Source organism: Saimiri boliviensis, chromosome 3 (assembly GCF_048565385.1).
Source record: "Saimiri boliviensis isolate mSaiBol1 chromosome 3, mSaiBol1.pri, whole genome shotgun sequence".
Taxonomy (NCBI): Eukaryota; Metazoa; Chordata; class Mammalia; order Primates; family Cebidae; genus Saimiri; species Saimiri boliviensis.
This window is the reverse complement of record NC_133451.1, coordinates 12,243,673-12,271,610: the sequence shown is the minus strand read 5'-3', so window position 1 is coordinate 12,271,610 and position 27,938 is coordinate 12,243,673. Positions and strand designations below refer to the sequence as shown.

The 27,938-nt window shown below is 40.1% G+C and overlaps 1 protein-coding gene and 1 pseudogene across 1 annotated transcript in view; one reads left to right on the top strand and one right to left on the bottom strand.

Moving 5' to 3' along the window:
* LOC101036341 (heat shock protein HSP 90-beta-like) overlaps positions 1 to 24,790 on the bottom strand; it is a 28,460-nt pseudogene extending 3,670 nt beyond the window's left edge.
* Positions 1 to 27,938, top strand: part of RAB28 (RAB28, member RAS oncogene family) — a 248,291-nt gene that overhangs the window by 153,763 nt on the left and 66,590 nt on the right. The window lies entirely within an intron of this gene.

The window sequence follows — 27,938 nt, the reverse complement described above, 5'->3', positions numbered from 1 at the left end:
AGTGGTATTTTTGGGCTCTAATTTGTCAGTAAACATAAATCCCAATTGGAGGTCTGAAATGTTATGGCAACATATTCTGTCCAAACAATCCAGATGACTGAGAACAGCCCTGTCTGATAGGACTTTCTGCACTGAGGGGTGTGTGGCTGCTGAGCTTTTGAATTGTAGCTAATGGGATAGAACTGGAATTTAAACTTCATTTATAACTAAATTTAATTAATATGTATTTAAAATGTTAGTATCCCCATGTGTTAGTGCAAATCTAAATATACATTTATGTTTTAAAGGCTATAATCTAAAAGAAAGCACAGAATTTAATGCAAATGTAATCCTTGGAGAACAGGCATCTAGGTGACATCTGGCTTGAGACCTTCTGTACCTTTGCTCTCATGGCACTCACCATGTGACTATTTTGATGGCTAATCCTTGCTATTCAGGAAAGGGATGCTTTTGTCTCATTCCAGTAACAAGATAAGCTTATTTACAAATTAAGAAAATGACCGCAATGGAATCCCAGCACTTTGGGAGGCCTAGGTGGGTGGATCACTTGAGGCCAGGAGTTCAAGACCAGCCTGGGCAACATGGAAAAACCCGGTTTCTACAAAAAAATACAAACATTAGCCATGCATGGTGGCTTGGACCTCTTGTCCCAGCTACTTGGGAGGCTGAAGTGGGAAGATTACTTGAGCCGAGGAGGTTGAGGTGGCAGTGAGCTGTGATTGTGCCACTGTACTCTAGCCTGGGCAACAAAGCAAGACCCTGTTAAAAAAAAAAAAAGTGACCACAGGATAAAGAAATTGTTATTAGATCAGGTTCTCCAGAGAACAGAACCAATGAGACACACACACATACACACACACACACACACACACACACACACACACACACAGATTTATTATGAGGTTGGCTCATGTGATGAGGGAAACTGAGAAGTCCTGTATCTGCTGTCTGCATGCTGGAGACCCAGGAAAAGCTGGTGGTGCAGTTCCAGTCTGAGTCTGAAGGCCTGAAAACCAGAGAAGTCAATGGTGTAAGTTTTAGTCCATGAGCCGTGATAGAGGCACATCCAAACTCAGACAGTCAGGAAGCAAAGGGGGTAATTTCCTTTCTTCTGCCTCTTTGTTATCAACACATTGGATGATATCAGCACACACTGGGGAGGGCAATCTACCTTATTGATCCACCAATTTAAATGCGAGACTCATCCACAACCACCCCCGCAACAGGCACATCCAAAAGCAACGTTTAATCTGGGCACCCCATGGTGCAGCCAAGTTGACAGAGAGTTAACTTTCATGCCATCCCTCTAGGGTATCAGCAAGAGATAGATTCTCTGGATGTGCTGAAACAGTTTCTAGACCTCAAAGACTGATGACCAGAGCTAGGATTGTGATGCATTCTGGTCACCCTCTTATGTCACCTTGTGTTTAATGCCTATAACTGCTTTTCAAAAAAATCAGTGATAATCACTTTACCTAAGAAGACAGGTACTGCGTATAGAATTGCCACTTTAGACCAATCATTCTGCCAGGTGTTTCACTGTGTGGCACTTTATTTTTTTATTTAATTCAAATTTGCAATGAGCAGTAATTTAATTTTACCCTTATTTTATACATGAGTCAGCTGAGCCATTCTGCTCTGGTCTCCTAGCTAGAATGGAGAACTTGGCCTTGAACTTGGGACTCTGATTCCCAAAGATAGCATTCTTCTTCTGTGCCACCTTGCCACCAAAGGTGCGCTGAAGGTAGCTTGAGGAAGTCAGGAAATGTAGTTTCATGCACTTGCATTGAAATGAATGAACTCTTCTTAAGCAACAAAGTATAAACTACCATAGTTCCCCTAATAGCATACACCCCACTTAGGTTTTGGGCTTCCATTTTACAGAGCATATGTTTAAAATGAGATCCCCTGCAGAGTCCTCTTGTGAGCACTTCCATTATCTTTGAGAAATTTGTCAAAAGACACTTGTTTCTACCAGGCTCTTGTCTACAAAGAAACCCTTTGTTGTTCACGAAGGCCCTCCCGTTGCAGGAGTGGGGAACAACCACAGCATTTTCTGGACAGTCTGAGTGAGCAGAAGTAGGTCCTCTGGGCATACAGGTTACATTTTGTCTTGGACTTTGCTTAGCTGTCAGAATGTCAGAGCAATGTTGCTGCCTTTTGCAGCTGTACAATAAAAGAGACACAAACCAGATATTTGATAGGACTAGAAGTAAGGGAACAGAGTGGTTGATGTTTTCCCAGCAGTCCTGACCCCAGGAATTGTGGGTGGATTATTGAAAATAAGCAGAGAATGTGGCTGAGAATAGGCATTCCCAGAGCATCCAATGTGATGTTTGTATTTTGAAGATAGGCTCAAGTCACGTTGGTCTTCAGTCTGGGGAGAAGCCTGATATGGGAATAGATCTGTGAATAAAAGGTTTGGCTGTGTCCCCACCCAAATCTCATCTTGAATTGTAGCTCCCATAATTCTCATGTGTTGTGGGAGGAACTCGATGGGAGATAATTGAATTACGGGGGAAGTTCCCCCTTATTGTTCACATGGTAGTAAATAAGTCTCACGAGATCTGATGGTTTTAGTTTTCCCTTTGCTTGGCTCTCATTTCTCTCTTTGCTGGCCACCATGTAAGACATCCCTTTGCTCTTCCTTCCTCTTCCGCCACGATTGTGGGGCCTCCTCGGCCATGCGGAACTGCGAATAAATTAAACCTCTTTCCCATATAACTTGTCCAGTTTCAGGTATGTCTTTATTAGCAGTGTGAAAATGGACTAATACAAAGCCCTCCTGTGATACGCTGTGTGATCACATTCTTTTGAGCTTCCTCTGAACAGATTCAGGATAGTGCCCTCAGACGTGCTTCTAACTCAGATTTTACTCAGCAGCCATTTGGATCTGAGAGGAGTTTTCTTTCTTTTCTTTTTCTTTTTTAATTTTTATTTTTTTTAATTTTTACTATTTTTTAATTGCATTTTATGTTTTGGGGTACATGTGAAGAACATGCAAGATTGTTGCATAGGTACACACATGGCAGTGTGATTTGCTGCCTTCCTCCCCTTCACCTACATCTGACATTTCTCCCCGTACTGTCTCTCCCTACTGTTGGTGGGAGTGTAAATTAGTTCAACCATTGTGAAAGACAGTGTGGCGATTTCTTAAGGATCTAGAAATAGAAATTCCATTTGACCCGGCAATCCCATTACCGGGTATATATCCAAAGGATTATAAATCATTCTACTATAAGGACACATGCACACAAATGTTCATAGCAGCACTGTTTACAATAGCAGAGTTTTCTTTATTTTCAAAAGAGGCCTGCCTGGCAGAGTGAGTTGTGGTGGGGAGGGTGTGGATTTTGGAGTTGGGCAAACCTGTCCATCCTGTCAATGTCCTTGTTTAGCCCTGTGACTTTGGGGAAGTCGTTTCTCCCCCAGCTTTATTGAGGTGTTATTGACAAATAAAAATTGTATATATTTAAGGTGTATAATGATTTGATATATGTATACATTGTAAAATAATTATTAGGATCAAGCTAATTAACACGTATATCACCATTTTTGGTGTATGTTATGAGAATGCTTAATGTCCACTCTCTTAGCAAATTATAAGTGTACAATACAACATTGTTAACTATATTCATGCTGTACATTATGGTTATGCTGTACGTTAGATCATCAGAACTTATTTTATTTCTGCAAGTAGGAAAGTCATTTCTGAATGGACAACAGTAGTAGAGCCTTCTGATGTTATCCATAACTAGTTATCAGACCATGGGAGAAAATAAAAACTGAGAAGCTTTAAAAACACAATAATACAAAGGCACATGTTTCTTAGCTGTCCCAGTGCTCATGCTATCTGCACATGTCATGTGGCTCCTGGGAAACTCTACTGTATCCTTGTGAGAAGATGAGAGTGAAAAAGACAAACAACATGTCAGTATTATTAAGAAAGAGTTTTGACCTTGCAGACTCTGAAAGGATCTTCAGCACCCCTAGGATTACCCAGATCACACTGAGAACCAGTGTTGCAGTATTTCAGATCTGTATTTTAAATACAGATACCTCAGAGCCTTTGCTCAGGATGTTCTCTCTGTCTGAACTCTCCCCCAGATATTTCCATCTCCCACTCCCTTAGCACCTTTGCTTAAGAAAGGTCTTTGCGACCTTTCTTAATAAAGTTTATCCTAACCACCCCATTTAAATTGCAATTACTGCTTATCTACTATCACCACTCAAATTGTTCCTTATTCTGCTGTTTTTTCCACAGCACTTATTACCATCCAATAGTATCTTGTTTATTTATTTATGCTAATATTATATAAATATTGTCTATTGCTGTTAGAACATGAGCTCGGCCAGGCATGGTGTCTCACATCTGTAATCCCAGCACTTTGGGAGACTGAGGTGGGTGGATCACCTGAGGGTGGGAGTTCGAGACCAGCCTGAGCAGTATGGAGAAACCCCCATCTCTCTTAAAAAAAAAAAAAAAAGAACATGAGTTTTATGATGGATTATTTCGTCCATAGATCTATTCCCAGCACCTTTAAACACATCTGACATGTAGTAGGTGCTTAACCAATATTTCTGGGAATGAAGGAAGAGAAAAACTTCCATGAGATTAGACATGTTTAAAAATATTTTATTTTTAATTGACAATACTTGGATATATTAAGTACAATGTGACTTTTTGACATATGTATACATTGTAGAATGTTTAAATCAAGCTAATCAACATATCTATCACTTTATTTACTTTTTTTGTAGTGAGAACTTTTAAAATCTAATATTTTAGTAGCTTTCAAATGTAGAATAATTATTATTAACTGTAATTGATATGCTGTGCAATAGATCAAGAAAACTTATTCCTTTAGGTACTTTTTTTTTTTAGGTTCTGGGATACATGCACAGAACATGCAGGTTTGTTGTTACATAGGTATACGTGTGCCATGATGGTGTGCTGTACCTTTCAACCCATCATCTAGGTTTTAAGACCAAATGCATTAGATGTTTTCCCTAATGCTCTCCCTCCTTTTGCCTCCCACCCCCCAACAGGCCCCAGTGTATGATGTTCCCCTCCTTGTGTCCATGTGTTCTCATTATTCAACTCCCACTTATAAGTGAGAACATGTGGTGTTTGGTTTTCTGTTCCCATGTTAGTTTGCTGAGAATGATGGCTTCCAGATTTATCTGTGTCCCTGCAAAGGACATGAACTCATTCTTTTTTATGGCTGCATAATATTCCATGTTGTATATGAGGCACTTTGTTTTATTCATTGCTATTATCTCTAGTGCCTAGAACAATTCTGTGAACATATTGGTGAATGAATGAGCAAAGTGAAAATCCAGTCTTTTTAGGTTGTCAAATCCCATACTTATAACCTGTAGATCTTAGAGATGATTCAGAAAGTTTTTACTGGGCCATGCTTCATAGTGGTGGGATGAAATGCTAGAGTTTCTGTGTGCTTTTAAGTCTCATTTTACTCACTCATGTATTTATTATCAAAGGAAGCTTAAATTGAATGAGGATGAAAAACCAACAGATGCAAAGGGCCTGTAGGTAGCCTGAAACCCAGCAAAGTTAGTTCCCTTTCTTTTTACTTTTTAAATTATTCTTTTTTATTTTTATTTCAAAAAATTTTTTTTTGAGACAGAGTCTTGCTCTGTCACGCAGACTGGAGTGAAGTGGCGTGATCTAGGCTCACTGCAACTTCCGCCTCCTGGGTTCAAGCAATTCTCCTGCTTCAGTCTCCCAAGTAGCTGGAACTATAGATGAGTAGCACCATGCCCTGCTAATTTTTGTATTTTTACTAGAGACACAGTTTCACCACATTGGCCAGGCTGGTCTTGAACTCCTGGCCTCAAGTGATCTGCCCGCCTCAGCCTCTCAAAGTGCTAGGATTAAAGGTGTGAGCCACTGCGCCTGGCTCAGTTCTCTTTCTTTTTCTTGTCATCTTCCTTTTTGGTTTTCATGATCTTGGTACTAAGAGGGCCTGCATTACCTATTGTTCAGGCCTCCTTAAAAGCAAATGCCTTTGAAGGCTGATTAGTGGGGCAAGTTGAGTCTTGAGTATAAATCCTGTTGCTAAAAGCCCATTAACGTTGGCCTGAAAATTGCCGTATGAGGTGCCTAAAAAGAGCAAAAGGCATGCCACTTCCAATCAAAGCTGGTTTTCTCTTTGACCTCTCTCACAGTTCACCTCTCTGCAGTTCTGTATAACATTTGTGTAGGAAGCCAATGGCAGCCAAGCAGTGAATGCTAGGAGTGAGGTCTTATCAGTTGTTAGCATTTGCCATGCAAATGTGCAAGGTTGGCATTATCATTTCCACTTATGTTAGGTGCTAGGAACAAGGGCTGTTTGAAAAGGGCTCTTTAAATGCCAATATCTAAATTACATACTAACTTTACTGGTTCTTAGATTTTTAAAAATTGTTATCAAAATTATTTCTGTACATTCTTCCTCTGGAGTCATTCTTTTATTTCTATTATAAGTCCACATTAGACTTGCATCCTTCATTCAAGGAAGGGAAAATGTAGAAGAAAGACTAGGCAAGACCTGTACCTAAATAATGAAAGATTGGTGCTGCTGTTGCTGCTGCTCTAAGGGAGCACTCCATGGGAGTTTACTTTGTGTCAGACTCTGGTCTAACTAAGCCTTTGCACACATTAATACTGTACATTATTATATATATGTGAATAACTTTAATACTTACAAGGCAACTGGAAAAATATTATCATCTCTATTTTACAGATGAAGAAAGTGAACACAGACAGGTTAAGTACATTGTTTAAGGTCATACAGCTTGTGAGCAGTGGAGAGGTTTCTAGCCAGGATTCAGAGCCTGGAAGCTTAACCAGAAGAGATGAAGAAATGAAAGATTCTGGAATTAAATTTACCAAGAGGTTCTGTGGCTTTCATGTGGAAAGTATGTGGCAGTTAAGATGGTGACCTGAAAGGATAACTAGGATTGGACAAGTAGAGATGAGAGAATGAAGGAAACAGAGAAGTTTTGTCCAATAGCACATTTTGCAGTGTTGGAATTGTTCAATATCTGTGTCATCCCATATGGTAGCAACTAGCCACATATGCCTATTGAACTGTTGCAATGTGGCTACTGTGACTGAAGAATGAACTTATAATTTTGTTTAATTTTAATTAATTTAAATACAAACAGCCACATTTGAATAGTAGCAGCCATATTGGTCAGTGTAGCCATAGGAAGCACCAGCATAATGATAACAGTATCATAGGGCACCATGAATCCTTCATTTGTAGGTGTGAGTAGGATACTAAAAGAGTTTGAGTGAAGTAGGTGTGAAGTAGGAGTGAAGTAGGTGTGAGTGAAGGATAGTAAAAGAGATGAGCGAGAAAGGCTGATGGTTGATGATGAATATCACAAGAGGAATCAGATTTATTTTGAAGACAATGAAGGACTGGTCAAAATTTCAGATGTGGAAAAAAACTTGATAAGCTATGTGCTTAGGGAAGAAAGAGAGCGCAGAATAAATTGACAGATGAACTGGTGGGAACCTGGGTAGCACATTTTGACAGTATTGCAATCAGAAATTTTTATGAAGAATTTTAGTACAATTTTTAGATTTATTATACAAACCAGGGAAAAATAATTGGTAAATAACTTAGATAGCATCTTGTTTTTTATTCTTTTGGGTAGTGTAGCCTTATTTGCTCACCTATGACTATAACGTCTAATTCTTAGCACAAACTGTTTATTGCAAGTAACCAGCATGAGTGGGCTTAAGCAAAAATGGGTCATTGTTAAAAAGCAGGTAGTTCTTGGAATCCAGAAGCAGTGGGGCTCTGAAGAGACTTGAATCAAGAATTAGAAAGGGAGCAGGAACCTAGGCAGTCCTCATTCTCCTCTCATTTTTACCTCTTTGTACATCTACTTTTATTCTCTCTCTGCCAATTGCTTGCCCTGCTTCTCTCGACTGCAGTGGAAAAATGATTAACTGTCTTCAAGGTCTTGAGTTTACATCTCAGTTGCAACCACATACAAAGACTAATTACCTATTTCAGAATCCTGGTTCAAAGACAAGGAGCTTGGGTCAGGCATCCATTTTTGTTTCAGCAATCACAGACAGAGATGTAGAGTCAGAAACACAACACGTTTGCAGGGGAAAGCAATTGAGGAGATGAATTCTCAGGAGTAGAAGGTCTTTGTGACTTGGGCAGTAGCATAAATGGTGGTTATCACATTTCACTGTTGCTATGAAAATGTTGATTTGAGCTTGGGTTCCAATTGAGAAACACAGAATGAATAGGCATTTACACCTACAATAAATGCAGACAGGAGTTGAAATCATGTTGAGAATTGGCATTCAGAATGTAAACAGAACCCTGACAGGTCAGCTTTGCTAATTCTTCTTTCCTGCTAAGCCCATTAGCTTATCTTTGGTTCAGCTTTTGTAACGTGTGCTCTAGTCTTAGAAAAGCATTTTTGCCTAGTTAGGATAAAGACTGCTCCTGCTATTTCACAAGTTACACAGAAAGTTTCAGAGCACTTAATAGTACAAGCAATAATATCTGAGAAATTGGTCGTTATTTTGCAACATAATGCAAGAGGTATAGAAATGAATGCCACATGTTGATAATCATCTCTTATATTCTAAATACATTTTTTAAAAGGTGCTGAAAATTAATTATATATTAATTGCAGTAAACTAAAGTAGAACTATTCAAATAGAAGTTTGGAGAGAGTAGAAACCATGGTAGTGTCATAATATGTCAAAACCTCATGTTATTTTAAGAGGGACAATAACTCTGCCATTTTGGGCATGTCTTAATTCTTTAAGAAACCAAGTGAGAAAAGTGCTACATTTACCACTTGTAGCATTAACAAGGTATTTTTTAAAAAATATAAAGTAATGTAGATTTTTAGGGTATGGGCTCTGCAAGGATGAGGTCAAGATTGGAAAGAGCAGGGTCATCAAGATGGCTGACTAAAGGTGCCTACGCTCACCTACTCCATAAAGAAGAACCAAAATGAAACATAAATAACTGCACCTTGAGTAGAGTGTCTAAGGGAGAACACTGGAACACAGAAAGGAAGAGATGAAAACCCTCTGAAGCACAGAAACTCAAGATGACAACATGGAAAGGGAAGCAAAAACACACAACTGAAATTGGCTTGGAACCAAGAAACACTTTTCATTGTGGGAAAAGGTAAACCAGGGAAAAGATATCCAGATATCACCCATTACCAGTGTGAATACCTGCAATCCCAGCTATAGCAGAGCCCCATAGTCTTGGCAGGCCTTGAGCCCAGTGCAGGAAGTTGCCTGGAGTTCATGTGGCTATGTCACTCCTGAGCAGGAACTCATGTTAGGTCCTCCCCACAGTCCACCACACCACACTCCCTGGAATGCAAGTTTCTATGGCTTGGTGCCATTTTGAAAACAGTACCACTGCTGGGCTGCATTCTATTTTGGAGCCCTATACCATCTGCATCTCCACATTCTTGGGGCTTTGCTATCATTTCACCACATCCTTACAAAAAGCTTCAATGTCATGGACCCAGCTAGACCCAGCAATACAGCTACAATATTGGTACCTGAGTACACACAGCACTGTATGCTCCAAGTAACAGGCAACTCAGCACAGTGAAGATAATGCTCCCACGACTGAGGGAGCTGAGACATACTGCCCACAAGGCCTGAGAACTGGCATAAGAACTTGTTCAATACCTGCTGCTGTCAGTATTCTCACTCCCTGAACTGCATGAGCCACTGTGCATTGTTGCACTCTTCAGTGACTTGGGTACAGCCCACCTGGTGCATGCCACCATTAGTAACCTTGCCCCCACGACCAGTGTAGCCACTGTACCTGGCACACCTTCACCCCAGCAGGGCTTGAGGAGTAGCCTGCTTGGGAGCTCCCAGTCCCAGCAAAGCCATACGATTGCTTCCACAAACACCCACAGTCTAAGCCACTGAGGCATTTGCTGATACTGTTGACATTGATTACAGCCAAGAAATCACAGGGAGACTACACTACTGCACTCACTCAGAGCAAAAGCCAAAGTGCCTTACCCATTCAACCATATAGGACACATCTATAGGAAAAAGTCTTTCCCTATGAAAGCTACTCCATAAAATTGGAAGAGGCGACTTCCACCATATGTGCAGATATTAAGAGAGATATACAAAAACCATGAAAAAGCAAGGAAACATAATACCTCCAAAGGAACACAATAATTCTCCAGTACTAGACCCCAAAGAAAAGGAATTTGATAAAATGCCCAAAAAGGAATTTGAATAGTGATCTTAAGGAAACTCAGAGACATACAGAGAATACAAATAGACAATTCAATGAAATCAGGAAAGCAATTTATGATCTGAATAAAAAATTCAACCAAGAGATAGATATCATTTACAAAACCAAACAGAAAGTCTTGTGGCTAAAGAACTCAATGAATAAAATAGAAATACAATTAAGAGCTTAAACAATGACTAGATCATGCAGAAAAATTTCTCAACTTTAAGGCAGTTCTTTTGAAATAACCCAGTGAGACAACAAGCAAACACAAATAATGAAAGCCTGTGGGGTTTATGGGACACCATTAAGTGGACAAATGTTCATGTTACATAGTTAAGAAGGAAAGGAAATGGGAAAAGACATAGAAAACATATTTAATGAGACAATAACTGAAAAATTCAGTGTTTTGGAAGAAATATGGACATCCAGATTCAAAAAAGGAATCTGTGATTCAACCCAAAAAGGCCCTCTCTGAGGCACATCATAGTCAAATTTGAAACAAAGAGATAATTATAAAAACAAAAAAGAAAAGCATCAAGTCACATGTAAGGGAATCTCCATTAGACTAACAGCAGCTTTCAGCACAAACTGTACAGGTCAGTAGAGAATGGAATGATATATTTAAAGTTCTGAAAGAAAAAAAAAAAATCTGTCAGCCAAGAATACTATGCCCAGCAAAGCTATCATTCAAATATGACAGAGAACTAAAGTTTTCAGACAAGCAAAAACTGAGGAAATTCATCACAACTAGACCAGCCTTGTAAAAAATGCTTGAGGGAATCCTACATTCAGACATGAAAAAGTGGTAACTACCATCATGAAAACACACACATGTATAAAGCTCACTAGTAGAGAAGATATGTAAATGAGAAAGAAGAAACAAAATCTTATCACTATAGCAAACCACCTAATCACAAAGATAAAAAATAAACGACTAGGAAAGAAATGAGATATAAAAACAACCAGAAAATAACTAACTGACAGGAGTAAGTCCTCAGTAATTAATAATAACCTTGAAAATAAATGGATTAAATTTCATAATTAAAAGTTACAGACTAGATGAATAGATTAAAAATACCCAATTATATACTGTCTACAAGAAACTCATTTCACCTGTAAAGACACTGAAAGAACATACTGAAAGGGAAGGGTTGATAAAAGGTATTTCATGAAAATGAATACCAAAAATGAGCAAAAGTAGCTGTACTTAGATGTAATATACTTTATGATAAAAACTCTAAAAACACACAGAAAGGTCATTATATATGATAAAGGGATCAGTTAAATAAGAAGATATAACAATTGTAAATGTATGTGCACCCAACATAGGAGCAACTTGATATGTAAAGCAAATGTTATCAGATCTAATGGGAGAGATAAACTCTAGTATGGTAATAGTTGGGGATTTAAACACCTCACTCTCAGAACTGAGTAAATTATCTAAACAGAAATCCCACAAAGGAACATCAGGTTTAAACTGCACAATAGACCAAATGAACCTAACAGACATCTACAGAACATTTCATCCAGTGGTTGCAGAATACACATTTTTCTTATCAGCACATGGGACATTCTTCAGAATAGACTGTAAGTCAGGCTACAAAACAAGTCTCAATAAATTTTTTAAAAATTTAAATAATATCAAGTGTATTTTCTGACAAATCTTAAATAAAACTAAAAATCAATAACAAGCAGAACTTTGGAAATTGTACAAAAACATGGCAATTAATGGCCAATGGGTGAAGGAAGAAATTCAGAAGAAAATTAAAATAATTCTTGAAACTAATGACAATAGAAACACAACATATCAGAACTTATGGGATAGAGTAAATATAGTATTAGGAAGGAAGTATGTAGCAATACATTCCTCCATTATAAAAGAAAGATTTCAAGTAAAAAAACCTAATAATGCATCTCAAGGAACAAGAAATGGTAGAATAAACCAAACCCCAAATTAGTAAAGAAACAGCAATGATCAAAGCAAAAGTAAAGAAAATAGAGACTAAAACTCCAAAAGGTCCACAGGATAAAAGGTTTGTTTTCTAAACAGATTAAAAAATTGGCAATACATTTTCTAGATTAACATAATGAAACCCTGTCTCTACTAAAAATACAAAAATTAGCTGGGCGTGGTGACTCATGCCTGTAATTTCAGCTACTCCAGAGGCTGAGGCAGGAGAATTGCTTGAACCTGGAGGTGGAGGTTGCAGTGAGCTGAGACTGCACCATTGCACTTCAGCCTGGGCAACAAGAGTGAAACTCCAACTCAGAGAAAAAAAAAAAAAAAGAAACAGAGAGTAGAATAGTGGTTACTAGATCCTGGAAAGGGTAGAGCAGACAGCGGGATGGCAAGAGTTTCGTTAATGAATACAAAATTACAGCTAAATGGGAGGGATAGTTCTAGTGTTCTAAGCACCCTGGAGTGACTCTAGTTAACAATAATTTATTGTGTATTTTTGTTGTGTATTTTTACATATGTGGAAGAGTGTATGTTGAGTATTCCCAATGCAGAGAAATGATAAATGTTTGAGGTGATGTTTCTGCCACATATTCTGATTTGACCATTACCCACTGTATACATGTATCAAAATATCACACTGTACCCCATAAATATGTATAAATATGTATAATAATTATGCATGAATTAAAATAATTTCAAAAATATGAGAAGGAACAGAAACAAGGAGTGAATGCCAAGGGTAAAGGACCAGCATTTTTAACTCTGCCATATTCATATACCAAAGTATATTACAAATACTTTGCTCCAATTTAATGATCTTCACAACCTTTATCTATGCTTCATTTACTTATTCAGTAAATATTTGTTGAGCATCTACTATGTGTCAGGTGTTAGTCTAAGCAGGTGAAAAATATCAGTGAGTAAAACAAATAACATTCTTATCTCCTGTGTGCTTTCATTCTAGTGTGTGTTGGCATCATGGGGGAATATATAAAATAAACAAGAAACATAAAGAATAAGTAAATTATGTAATATTTCAGGGTAATTCTGTGGAGAAAAAGTAGGGTTGGTTAAGGAAATTAGGAGTCCTTTTGGTAGAACAGTGAGTGCATTGTATTTCAAATATGGGCATCAGGGTGGGCACAGTGGCTCACCCTATAATCCCAGCACTTTGGGAGGCTGAGGCAGGTGGGTCACCTGAGGTCAGGAGTTCGAGATCAGCCTGACCAACATGGTGAAACCCTTTCTCTAATGAAATACCCTGCGGAATGGGAGAAAGTATTTACAAACTATGCAAAGTTTGTGCATGTGCATTGCAGCATGTGGATTGTCCATGTGGACTGTAGCACAATAGCCAAAAATTATAAAAATACCAAAATTAGCTGGGCATGGTGACAGGTGTCTGTAATCCAAGCTACTCTGGAGACTGAGGCAGGAGAATCCCTTAAACCTGGGAGGTGAATGGAGGTTGCAGCGAGCTGAGATCGTGCCATCGCACTTTAGCCTGGGTGACAGAGTGAGACTCCGTCTCAAAATAAAAGAAGTTAATAAAAATAAACATGGTCGTCAAGGCAGAATTTATAGACAAGGTGACTTTTGAGCAACAATTTATAAGAGATAAAGGAGGAAGTGATTTGAGTACCTGAGTAAAGACCATTCTAGACAGAGGGAACAGCCAGTGCAATGCCCTGAAGAGAGAGAGAGACTGGAATCTTCAAACAACATCAAGGAAACTGATGTTGTTGGAGTTCAGTGAAGAAGAGGGAGTGTCTAAGATGTAGTCAAATAAATGAAAGGATGGTTGGACAGCACCGAAGTGGGACAAATCATTAGGGATTTTGAAGCCACTAGAAGTTCTTTTTTACTTGAAGTGAAATGGAGAGCCATTGAAAAGTTATGAGCGGAAGAGTGACATGATATGATCTATAAAATTTTGAAGGCATATTTAACATATATTAAAATGCACAGGTCTTCAAAGTATCATTTGATATATTTTGAAAAATGTGAAATCTATGAGTCCTTTATGTAAGTCAAGATATAGAGCATTTCCCCCACTCTAAATTTTTCTTATTACCCTTCCTATGGTCTGAATATTTGTGTCACCCTAAAATTCATATGTAGAGGCCTAGTCACCCAATTAGATAGGATTAATAGGTTGGGTCTTCATTCAAAAGTGGATGAAGGATATGAACAGACACTTTACAAAAGAAGACATATATGAGGCCAACACACATATGAAAACATACTCATCATCACTGATCATTAGAGAAATGCAAATCAAAACTACATTGAGACACCATCTCATGCCAGTTAGAATGGTGATTATTAAAAAATCTGGAGACAGATGCTGGAGAGGATGTGGAGAAATAGGAACACTTTTACACTGTTGGTGGGAGTGTAAATTAGTTCAACCATTGTGGAAGACAGCGTGGCGATTCCTCAAGGACCTAGAAATAGAAATTCCATTTGACCCAGCAATCCCATAACTGGGTATATATCCAAAGGATTTTGAATCATTCTATTATAAGGACACATGCACATGAATGTTCATTGTGGCACTGTTTACAATAGCAAAGACCTGGAACCAAACCCAAATGCCCATCGATGATAGATTGGACAGGGAAAATGTGGCTCATATATGCCATGGAATACTATGCAACCATCAAAAACAATGAGTTCATGTCCTTTGTAGGGACATGGATGAACCTGGAAACCATCATTCTCAGCAAACTGACATGAGAACAGAAAATCAAACACCACACGTTCTCACTCATAGGCGGGTGTTGAACAATGAGAACACATGGACACAGGGAGGGGAGCATCACACACTGGGGTCTGTGGGGGGGAACTAAGGGAGGGATAGCTGTGGGTGGGGAGTTGGGGAAGGATAACATGGGCAGAAATGCCAGATATAGGTGATGGGGAGGAAGGTAGCAAACCACATTGCCATGTATATAGCTATGGAACAATCTTGCATGCTCTTCACATGTACCCTAAAACCTAAAATGCAATAAAATATATTAAAAAGAAGTAGGTTGGGCCTTTAGGAGGTGATTAGGTCATGAGGTCAGAGTTCTGTTGTAAAAGATTAGTACTTTAAAGGAGAGGCTAGAGAGAGCTTTTTTACCCTTTCTGCCTTGTGAGGACCCAGGACGAGCCATTTATGAGGAATGGATCCTTACCAGATACTCAATCTGCTGGTAGCTTAACCTCACCAGTCTTTAGAATGGTGAGCAATGAATTTCTGTTATTTATAAATGCCCAGTCTAAGGTATTTTGCTATACCAGCAGGAATGGACTAAGACAATTCTTTATTATTTTTGTTATTTCATTATATGTATTATTTTCTTTGTGTTTAATTTGCTCTTCTTTTCTCGCTTCTAGAAGTGGTGGTTTAGACTAGCGGTTGGGAAACGTTTTTTATAAAGTTCTAGATGGTAAATATTTTAGGCTTTTGGGGTCATACACTGTTGCAACTGCTCAACTCTGCCATTGTAGTGCAAAGCTAACATAGACACTGTGTAATCTACTGAGTGTGGCAGTGTTCCAATAAAACCATTAACAAAAATAGGCAGCAGACTGAATTTGATCTGCAGGCCATAGTTGGCTGACCTCTGGATTAGATCATTGGTTTTTGAATCTTCCTTCTTTTTCATTTTTGCCACTGCATTTTTTAGTTCTAAAATTTCCATGCAGTTTTTCTGTATCTTTACTTATCTGCTGAGATTCTCATTTTTTTTCCTGGAAAGTTTATAATTGTTCATTGAAGCACATTCATATGGCTGTTTTAAATCTTGGTCATGTAATTTTATCATCATTGGTCACTTCATTTTGATGTGGGTATCTGTTACTTGTCTTTGCTCATTCAAGTTGAGATGTTCCTGGTTCTTGAAATCGTGATTTTTCTATTGAAAGCTAGACATCTTAAGTGTTATGCCATGAGAGTCTGGACCTTAATTAAAACCATTATAGTAAAACTCTTCTGACACCACTCTAGTGGGAGAGGAGGGGCATCATTCTGTTATTTCTGGGTAGAGATGGAAATCTAGTCCTTTGCCAATACCACCCTGGCTAAAAGATGAAGGGGTGTTTAAGGTTTCCTACCACCCAGGTGGCCTGCACTGACACTGTGAGAAATAGCCTCATTACTACTGCACAGGGCTGGGAGTCCTGCTTGTCTATGAGGTCTCCTACAGTTGATGGCAGGGAGGGAGGATGACTCTTATTGCCAGGTAGGTAGTGTTGGAAGTTCCAGCTCCTAGAGCTCATTACTGCCTGGAAGGGATGAACATCTCAGCTCTCTGCTTTGTCTTCCCACACCACTCTGGCGGTGGGTTTGGAGTCCCTTGTGGCAGACAGGTGAGGATGCAAGTCTAGGCTCCCCACTCCATGTCTGCTGATGGTACAGGAGAGAGGCTGTACTTTTCTTTGTTCTGCTAGAATAGAACAGTTATTATCTAAAAGTTTTCTGTGTTCTCTTAGGTGGCTCTTACTTGGCCTTTGGCTAGGTTTTTTTATTTTTTTCTCCTCATCTCTTGGAGTTTAGGGTGCTGGCTTCTTCAGCACCTAGTCTGAGATACATGAGGTAAATAAGAAACCCAGATAACTTACTGATGTGTCATTTTTTTGGGTCCTGAGGTCTCTAGCCAATTTACCTTCTTCTCTCAAAAATGAACTTTCTCTCTCTCTCTCTCTCTCTCTCCCTCTCTCTCTCTCTCTCTCCCTGTCTTTCTCTTTGTATATAATAATAGGGATCTGGCTGTATTTAGTGGGAAAAAGACATGTACTGCATTGTAAGAGAATGCATTTAACATATCCATTTGTTTATTTGTTTTGAATTAGTTAATTTTTTTTTTAACCTTAAGTCAGAGGCTCATGTGCTGGTTTGTTATACAGGCAAACTTATTTTATGGGGGTTTGTTGTACAGACTACTTCATCACCCAGGTATTAAGCCTAGTAGCTATTAGTTACTTTTCCTGATTCTCTCTCTCCTCCCACCTTCGACACTATGAAAGGCCCCAGTATGTGTTGTTCCCTTCTGTGTCCATGTGTTTTCATCATTTTACTCTTACTTAAGGGTAAGAGCATGCAGCATTTGGTTTTCTCTTCCTGCATTAGTTTGCCGAGGACACTCCAGCTCCATCCATGTCCCTGCAAAGGACATGATTTCATTCTTTTTTATAGCTGCATAGTACTCCGTAGTATATATGTACTACATTTTATTTATTCAATCTGTCATTGATGGACATTTGGGTTGATTCCATGGCTTTGTTATTGTGAATAGTGCTGCAGTAAACATACATGTGCATGTATCATTGTAATAGAACAATTTATATTCCTTTGGGTTTGTACCCAGTAATGGGATTGCTGGGTGGAATGGCATTTCTGTTTCTAGGTCTTTGAGGAATTGCCACACTGTCTTCCACAATGGTTGAATTAATTTAAACTCTTACCTTCAGTGTATAATGGTTTCTTTTTCTCTGCAACTTCACTAGCATCTTTTATTTTGACTTTTTAATAATAGCCATTCTGACTGGTGTGAGAATGGTGTTTCATTGCGGTTTTGATTTGCCTTTCTAATGATCAGTGATATTGAGCTTTTCTTTATATGCTTGCTGGCCACATGTGTCTTCTTTTGAAAAATGTCTGTTCATGTCCTTTGCCCCTTTTTAATGGAGTTTTTTTGTTGTTGTTGCTAATTTAAGTTCCTTTTTCAGATGCATAGTTTGCAACCATTTTCACCCATTCTGTCGGTTGCTCACTCTGTTGATAGTTTCCTTGGCTATGCAGAAGCTCCTTAATTTGATCCCCTTTGTCAGTTTTTGCTTTTGTTGCAATTGTTTCTGGCATCTTCATCATGAAATCTTTGCTCATTCCTGTGCCCTGAATGATATTGCCTAGATTGTCTTCCAGGGTTTTTATATTTTGGTGTTTTACATTTCAGTCTTTAATCTATCTTGAGTTAATTTTTGTATATGGTGTAAGGAAGGGGTCCAGTTTCAATCTCCTGCATGTGACTGGTTTATTATCCCAGCACCATTTATTGAATAGAAAATTCTTTCCTCATTAATTGTTTTTGTCAGGTTTGTTGAAGATCAGATAGCTGTAGGTGTGCAGTCTTATTTCTAACTTCTCTATTCTGTTTCATTGGAATATGTGTCTGTTTTTGTATGGCGTTATGCTGTTTTTGGTTACTGTAGCCCTATAGTATAGTTTGAAGTTGGCTAGCATGATGCCTCCAGCTTTGTTAGGATTCCCTTGGATATTTGGGCTGCTTTTTGGTTCCATATTAAGTAAAATATAGATTTTTTTCTAGTTTTGTGAAGACATTTTTTTGACGGCAGTTTAAGAGGAATAGAATTGAATTTATAAATTACTTTGGGCAGTGTGGCCTTTTTTATTATATTGATTCTTCTTATCCATGGACATGGGATGTTTTTCTATTTGCTTGTGTCATCTCTGATTTCTTTGAGCCATGTTTCTAGTTCTTCTAGTAGAGGTCTTTCATCTCTCTAGTTAACTGTATTCCTATGTATTTTATTTTTTGTGTGGCAACTGTGAATAGGATTGTGTTCTTGATTTGGCTCTCGGCTTGACTGTTGGTGCATAGGAATGCTAGTGATTTTTGCACATTGATTTTTGCATCCTTAGGCGTTTTAAAAGTTGTTTATCAGCTTGAGAAGCTGTTGGGCTGAGACTATGGGGTTTTCTAGATATAGGATCATTTTGTCTGAAAACAGGGATAGTTTGATTTCCTCTCTTCTTATTCCGATACCCTTTATTTCTTTCTCTTGTCTGATTGCCCTGGCCAGGACTTCCAATTCTATTTTGAATAGAAGAGATGAGAGAGGGGATCCTTGTTTTGTGCCAGTTTTCAAGGGGAGTGCTTCCAGCTTTTGCTCATTCTGTACGATGTTGGCTGTGGGTTTGTCATAGACGGCTTTTATTATCTTGAGGTATGTCCCTTCAATACCTAATTTATTGAGCTTTTTTTTCTTTTTTTTTTTTTTAACATAAAGGAGTATTGAATTTTATTGAAAGCCTTTCTGCATCTATTGAGATTAAAATGTGGTTTCTGTCTTTAGTTATGTGTATGTGATGAATCACATTTATTGATTTGGGTATATTGAACTAATCTTGCATCTTAGGGATAAAGCTGATTGGTCAGCTTTATTATGGGCTGCTGGACCAGCTTTACTATGTGCTGCTGGATTCGGTTCACCAATATTTTGTTGAGGATTTTTGCATCAATATTCATCAAGGACACATATTCGTTTAATGTCATACATTTCCCTCTAAGGACTGTTTTAGTGGAATCCTATAAATTTTGATATATTATGTTTTCTTATTATTTAAATTAAAATATTTTTCCCTTTTTTGATTTCTTGTTAAACCTCTGGATTATCTAGTAATAATTTACAAACATTTAGGAATTTTCTGGATGTCTTTTGTTACTTACTTCTAATTTAATTCCAGTGTGGTTTGAGAATGCACTCTAAATTCATTATTTCTTTTGAATTCATTGAGGCTTGTTTTATAGCCCAGCATATGATCTATTTTAGTTAATGTTCCATGTGTTCCTGAAAAGCAAGTGTATTCTGATGTTATTGGAAGTGGTAAATGCCAGTTAGGTCAAGTCAGTTAACAGTGTTGTTCAACAAATTAAACATTCAAATTTAAATTCAGAGCATAGGGATGATGAAATGTTGGTCATTTACCCAGGCTAATCGGCATGCATTGACTTTGAAGCAGTTTTCACAGCGGTTGCAGGGGTTTCACATTTCTTTAATGCATCACTCTTCAGTTGCCAGGAAGCTCTCTCTACTTAGTGCCCTATTGTTTAATGCTCCTCATGCCTGGTCAATAGATGAAGTTCAAGTCCCCTTAGCTCATCTCCATGTTTGCTATGTGACCAGGTTACTTGGACATCTTTAGCCCTCATCATCCCCTCTGCCCCCACCCTGCCCCCCACTGCACACACACACACACACACACACAGACACACACACACACACAGACACACACACACACACACACACACACACACACACACACAGAAACCACTCTCCTGCTCTTTTTAATGACTCATAGGTCTCTGCATGCCTGTGTTTCTCTCTCCTCTTGGTCTTTGCATAGGCTTTTTTTTTTTTTTTTTTTTTGTAGACGGAGTTTCGCTCTTGTTACCCAGGCTGGAGTGCAATGGCGTGATCTCGGCTCACCGCAACCTCTGCCTCCTGGGTTCAGGCAATTCTCCTGCCTCAGCCTCCTGAGTAGCTGGGATTACAGGCACGAGCCACCATGCCCAGCTAATTTTTTGTATTTTTAGTAGAGACGGGGTTTCACCATGTTGACCAGGATGGTCTCGATCTCTCGACCTCGTGATCCACCCGCCTCGGCCTCCCAAAATGCTGGGATTACAGGCTTGAGCCACCGCACCCGGCCTTGCATAGGCTTTTTGTCTTCCTGGAGGAACTTTCTCATGAGAGTTACAAGATAACTTTTGGTAGTAGACGAATTAATTTTTTAATAGTTATTTATTTTGAATGTACATTACAAAAATATACATGGCATACTTATGACTTCACAGATATGTTTTAACAAATATATAAGCATAAAGACAAACATTGGATAATTATATTTTAGAAAATACAATGGGTAATAGGAAGGAATGGTAGAAATCATTCTACCAGAAGGCAGTACATGAATGAGAACAGTTTACTTATTTCATAGATGCCTAAACTAAGGCAAGAAAGAGCTTTACTCAGGGTCCCAGGGCTTGAGAGTGGCCAAGCAGGAATTAACTCTCTGACCACATCACCCTGGTTTCTAGTTGGAGAACTTTCTGGGCCATGGTCCTAGCTCCAGGTGGCTGCAGAGGGAAGGACAGACTGGAGAGTAGGAATTTGGGTGTAGGCACCAGGTGTCCCATTTGGAGCTGTGGAAGAGTGTGGGAAAGAAAGAGGAAACCGAAGGGAACAGAGAGGACTAGGGTGTGATAATAAGCCTTCAGTTTAGGCTGGACAGCTGACACCGGTGGGTGGCCTTTCCCCTGGTTAATGCTCCTCTCTGCGGGGCTGGGGTAGAAGCTTTGCTTCAAGAGAGGCTGCTGCCCTTACCTGCATATTAATGTCAGTAGACCCTGGTACCAGAAAAGGGCCAAGTGAGGGATTTTTTTTTTCATTCGTATCCAGACAGTGTCTCTATTTAATTTTGTTACACCATGTAGTACTCTTTGGTGTCTTTGGAATAGAGGTATGTTTTCATCCTGCTGTGGATACTTTTCTTTGGGGATTGGATTGGAAGGGGTAGCAGAAAAGAATCCCACTGTCCTTCTGTGTGCTGCACCCCACCCCACCCCTGCCAAAGACTGCAGTGAAGAGCAAACTTGGCTCTATCCAGAACTAGTTATTGAGAGGAATCTGACCTCATCTGCGGGGATCTGTGAGCTATCTTTGTGCTGGAGTTGGCTAGCTCTGCTTGGAGTGAATGTTGTTTTTGGGTTCCTTGATTTCCTTGGAAGGGTCTCTTCTTGAATGGTTAGATCTTTTAAACCAAGATTCAATGCTGAAAAACCTGCCCTCCAGGCTCTCGCTGGAAAGCATTGCATTTTTCATTTGTTCAATAAATCTGTATTAAGTACTTGTATGTCAGGTGCTATGCTGGGCACTAGGGATATGATGGAGAAAAAGCAGGTAAGATCTTTATTGAATTCCATTCTGGTGAGGAGACACCAATATATGGATAAATGCATAAATAGTATGCAGATTGTGATTGGCCATGACAGGTGATCTGGAGAATGATGGAGAGGCCTGTTTTAGAGAAGTGGTCAGACTCTTTGGAGGAAGTGACTGTGAATTGTGACCTGCAGAATAAAGGGGCAGGAGCACATGGAAAGATCAGGAAGTAACCCTCTCTGAGAGTGAGCAAATACAAGGGGGTGGGAGGTAGGAGAGAGTTTCGTATCTTTTCCAAAGGCCAGTGTGGCTGGAGTGTGGTGGTGCTGAGTGGTGGGAAGAAGACCCTGGAGAGGTGAGCAGGAGCCAGACTGTGCTGATCCCTGCAGGCCATGGTAGGGAGACTGGACTTTTGTGGAAAGAGCAGCAGGAAGTCTTCAAAAAGCTCAACACTAGTGCTTATGGAGGAGGAAGTGGGCAATGCAGCTCTGCTGGGGCCGACTTAATCCCAAACATCAGAAAGATGGACCTGAGGCTGTGTCATCTTGTCCTCTCTGTCCTGCTGAATTTTGAATAATATTTTCATCTTTTATGGAAAAACTCTCCAATATTAGCCTTGTAGACCTCATTCTATATAATGAATCTTGTTGAAGATTTAAAACTTCGTTTGAAATAAGTCCAAGTATTACAGTCTAATACTAGGAAAAAATATTTCATCTTCTGAAAAACAGTGTGTGTTTTTACTTCTCTTTGACATAAAAACACTACAGAACTGCCTTTAGTTTCCTTTCTCCTTTGGTTGCCAGGATGCTCCGGGTAAAATCTTCAACCCCTGCTCCGCAAACAGCTGTAATATAGCCTTCATGATCTGCGTATTCGGATTTTTTCCTATTTTACTCTGGACTTCTGTTTGGAAAAAAAAAATTCCTTTGGTGCTGATTTTTTTTTTCAAACCCTTTCTGTATTGAAGCAGCCATACTTTTTTTTTTTTTTTTTTTTTTTTTTTTTTTTTTTTTTTTTCTAAAGCTCACTTTCCCAAATCGTCCTCTTAATGAATAATGCTGTCCTACTGTGGCCCGGGCCAGAATCCTTTCCATTCTCTGGCTTCCCAAATTCCCACTTTGAGGGCCAAAGAGGTCCCATGTCCTCCGAGATACCCTCCAAATTGCTGCTTCCCTCCAAACTCCTGCAGCTCCTCTGGTGAGCACCAATCTACTTAGTCCTGGACCAAGCCCTGACTTGTATTTTTCTTAAATGATTTCTTGTATGTTAGTCTTCTCCCTCTAATTAGATGATATTTTTAAAGTCAGGAACCAGAATGTAGTAAAACTCCCATTTACTGTGTTCCTATTCAGTGCTAGTCTTTATATAAGTTTGCTTCCTAATGCTCTCAATCTATGAGGGAGGGATTGCTTCTATTTATAGACAAGAAAACTGAAGTTTGGAAGTTGACTGTAAATGTGACCAGAGTACAAGTGGGTAGAGGCGGACTCACACCCTGCCTGGCTCCAAAGTCCAATATCCCTGGGACTACACTCTTCTTTACATTTCTGAATTCACTATGGGCTCCCAACAAAAACTGCCTCTCATGTCACCATGGGACCATCTCCCACCTTCTCTCTGTGGCTTGAGGTTCTTCCAACAGAGGGTAGATTTTCATATAGGGCAAGAAATTATATTCTAATGCAAATAACCCTACAAAAGTCACATTTAGCACTTCAACATAGAGTTTTCAGGCACCTAATGGGGACTGGGTCCCATCTCAGATGCTTGGAAGGATACGGAGGTGAATAACACACAATCCCTGTCCTCAAGGAGCCCACGGTCAAGGGCTCAGAATAGGTTCTTTCCTGAGTGTTTGCTTCAGGGGCAGTGAGAGGGTGCTGCCCTTGTAAAAGTGACAGAGTGACAGGGGCAGGCAGAGAGGCTGCTGGTCAAGACCTGGGTTATTCTTTAGTTATTCTTTCAGGAGATATTTACTGAGTGAGTGCCTGCTGTCAGCTGGGTTGTTCCTGGCCCTGGGGAGATGGTGGGGAACAACACATGTCAATATCTTCACGGAGCTGATGGCCTGGAATTGGTAGAAAGATCAGGAACAAAACAATTAAATAAACCATATACTACATGAGGGGTTGATAGTAACGGAGGAAAATAAAGAGGGAAAGGGCATATGTGTGTGCATGAATGTGTATGTCTGTGGGAGGTGGAGAGCAGCAGTTTTAAGTTCAGAAAGGCCTTACTAAGATGGCGTTTGAGTAGAGAACTGAAGGAAGTGAGAGAGCGAGCCACAGGGATCTCTGGAGGAAAAGCATTCCAGGCGAAGGGAGGAGATGGTGGGACAGGCCTGTGGCAAGAGTGTGCCTGGCATGTTGGAGGAGCAGGCAGGCAAGTGTGCCTGAACTGGAGCACATGAAGACAGAGTGGTGAGAAATGAGGGCAGAGATGACGGCTGGATGGCTCAGTGCCTGGTCATCCCTTTTAAGAAGTTTGGTTTTCACTCAGAGAGTGATTGAGAGTCACTGGAGGCTTTGAGTGCAGAAGGAACATGACATAACTGACTCGCTATATCCACTGGGTTGAGAATGGCCCTCAGTGGTGCTACATACTGCATTATGTCCCCTCAAAATTCATGTGTTGAAGCCCTAACCCCTGTGTGATAGTGATCGGAATGGGGCCTTTGGGAAGGAATTAGATGGAGATGGGGTGCTGATGATGGGATTAGTGTCCTTGGGGAAAAATCCCATCTCAGATGCTTGGAAGGTTACAGAGGTGAATAACACGTGGTCTCTGTCCACAAGGAGCCCACGGTCCTGTGCCCTGTGAGGACACAGAAGACAGCTGTCTGCAGGCCAAAGCCTGCACCAGGAACCAAGGCTGCTGGCATCTTGAGCTTTGACTTCCCAACCTCCAGAATGGTGAGAAACATATGTCTGTTGTTGAAGCCACTTGTTCCGTGGTATTTTGTTATGGCAGCCAGAGCTGACTAAGAGGGGCAGAGCTGAAAGCAGGGAACCCTGTGAGGACATAAGTGATAGTGAAACAGAGTGTAGCTGGGAAGGTGCTGGGAAGTTTGATTCTGGATGTATTGGAAGGGAGTGACATGGGTTACAAAACGGCAGATTAAGGATGACTTGGAGCATTTAGGGTGATGCCATGGAAGGATGGAGTTGCCATTAACCAGATGAAGATACCAGGATGAACACATCTGGGGGAAAAGAACAGAGGCTTATCTGTGGTTCTGTTGAGATTGGACACCTGTTAGCTATTTCAAGCAGAGATGGTGAGCAGGTTGGGGGTATATTTCTGTGGAGTTCAGAGGAGAGACTTCAGACTGGAGACAGGAATCCATGCTAGGATTCCAGCACCAGCATTTGGAAGATTCACGTACTCTGAGCCTTATTTTCCTCATCTTTAAAATAAACATAATAGTACCCTTAATAGTAGAGAGAAAGAGAGAGGATAGAAAGGACGGATGGCTGTGATGTTTAAAAAGGGTTGCGCATTGTACAAATGCAAAAGATTGTCGTTATATCCCCATCTGCCCACATACCAGTGAAGGCAAGTGAGGTCAATTTAAGGCTGTGCTTTCCTTTTCTTTCCTTCCCCTTCCCCTTCCCCTTCCCCTCCCCCCTCCCCCTTCCCCTCCCCCCTCCCCCTCCCCCTCCCCCTCCCCCCTCCCCCTCCCCCTCCCCCACCCCTCCCCCTCCCTCTCTCTTCTCTTCTCTTCTCTTTTCTTTTCTTTCTTTCTTTCTTTCTTTCTTTCTTTCTTTCTTTCTTTCTTTCTTTCTTCTTTCTCTTTCTCTTTCTCTGTCTCTCTCTCTCTCTCTCTCTCTCTTCTCTCTTTCTTTTCTTTCTTTCTTTTTTGTTCAGGGTGTTGCTGTCATCCAGGCTGGAGTGCAGTGGCTCAATCTTGGCTTTCTGCCTCCCAGATTCAAGTGATTCTCATTCCTCAGCCTCCTGAGTAGCTTAGATTAAAAGTGTATGCCACCATTCCTGGCTAATTTTTGCATTTTTAGTAGAGACAGGGTTTCACCATGTTGGCTAGGCTGGTCTCAAATTCCTGGCCTCAGATGAGCCACCTGGCTTGGCCTCCTAAAGTGCTGGGATTACAGGCATGAACCACCATGCACAGCCAAGGCTGTGCTTTTCAAAGTACACCCCAGGTTCTGCCTACATTAGAAATGTAGACTCTTTTTTTGTTTCTCCACAAGAAACCTATTTTGACCTACAGAATCAGATTTTCTGAAGATAGTACTGAGGACTGTATGGTTCTGCCTCTCCCCTGGCTAATTTTTATGCACCTAAAACCTTAAGTATTATAAGTATACAGAAAAAAACGCCTCCACCAAGATGGGTACACCTTAGATTATAAAAAGTTTAAGTTGCTTCAGTGTCTAAAGAAAATTTCTTTAAGAAGTGAATATGGTTAGAGGGTAATCAGTGTCTTCTACCATGCAAAGGTAACAGGCTAAGTTAGAAAAGGCTGGAAGACATGGGTAGGCTGACTTTGGGTGGGGGCACAGGAAGGGTATTAGTCAGGCGGGGTCAACCTGAGCAGACTGGGGTGGTAGAACCTGTTAGTGGTACACAACATGACCATGGCCAAGTCAAGAAATGAAAATTAAATTTTTAAAAGTGAGCATGAGGCTAGAAGCTGAATGGGCTGTTTTTAGGATACAGCAAAAAATCAAAGTCAGGAACAAAGCAGGAGAGTCCAAGAGGGGCCCAGAGGTTGGGCCTAGAAGGAAAGCACTGGCTTCCACTGACAAGGTGCACACAGTGGGATGGGCTGGTTTCATGATTAGAATGTAAGTTGTCTGAGGGCCAAGTTCTCTCTGTAGTAGATTAACCCAGGGTGATCGTGCTAGAAGGTGCAATCTCATCTATCACGTTCTTGTCCAGCCCCAGTGACTAGGCCTTCTTGCAAGATCAACCTTTCTTCGTTCTCCTCTGTCCCTCCCTTCTCTTTGCTGGGTACTCCTCACTACTACGTAGGTGGTAGTTTATCCATAATAGACATGTTTTTCTTGTAGTAGTAGTACCACTTTCTGCAAAAAAGAGCAATGCAGTTATGTTAATGAAAGTCATGTGTTGAGACAGGGTTGGATGAGAACTTCTGGGTCTGGCTTGGCTCTGGCTCAAAACCTTCCGGGAAAACACAAACTTTCAGGGACACACCCAGAAAGCCCCATTTACCTCTGTCAGGCCCATCTGCTTTGCATTAGAAAAATAGTAACAGCCTTCTCCCAGTGCCCTTTCATAAATATAAAGTGTGTAATAAAATAGTTATTAGAAGGTAATCAATGGTGCTTATGTTTTCTTTTGTGAGGAGATTGATGGTGAATTCCCACGTAATCCCATCAGCAGCTGTGTCTGCAGGGAATCTTTTCTATGTGACTGGCCCAAGCCCATTGTGCTCTCTGGCTCTTGGTCGGTCAGAGGAAGGACCCCTGACATTTCCCTCTTATTTCTAATTCTATAGATCTTCATTCACATTGGTGAGGATGACTCCAGGACTCCTCAAGGGAAAAACATACCTACTTAACAGCTTTAAGGTTGGGATGAAATGAACTAACACTGATAAAGGGTTTAAGCCCTAAATATGCATCACATTGCCAGGGTTTAGCTTCCCTGTCCTCACATCCCCATCTTGCCTGGTTTAAATTGTTGGGATAGTTCAGGGCAACTGGTAGAATACTAAGCAAATTAAGGGCACTTTTCAGAAAGTCTAAACCTTCTCTATTGAGGAAGCCCGCATGACTTTCCCTTTCCCTCTCAAAGCATTAATTGAAGGCAGCTCATAATTCAAAACTTTATGAAATAAGATAACCTATGAAAGCTAGCAGGGCTTGATCCAAGGTATGTGCTTGGTATGTGTTACTTTATAAGGCTTTGATAGATTTCGTTTTTTGACTTATTAACTCATAAAATGATATTTGTGTTTATCACCAGATTACAAAATCTTTGGAAATAAAAAGCTGTATTTTTTTTTCCCTTCTTTTTTTTTCCAGTATCCAGTGAAGTACTGGGTG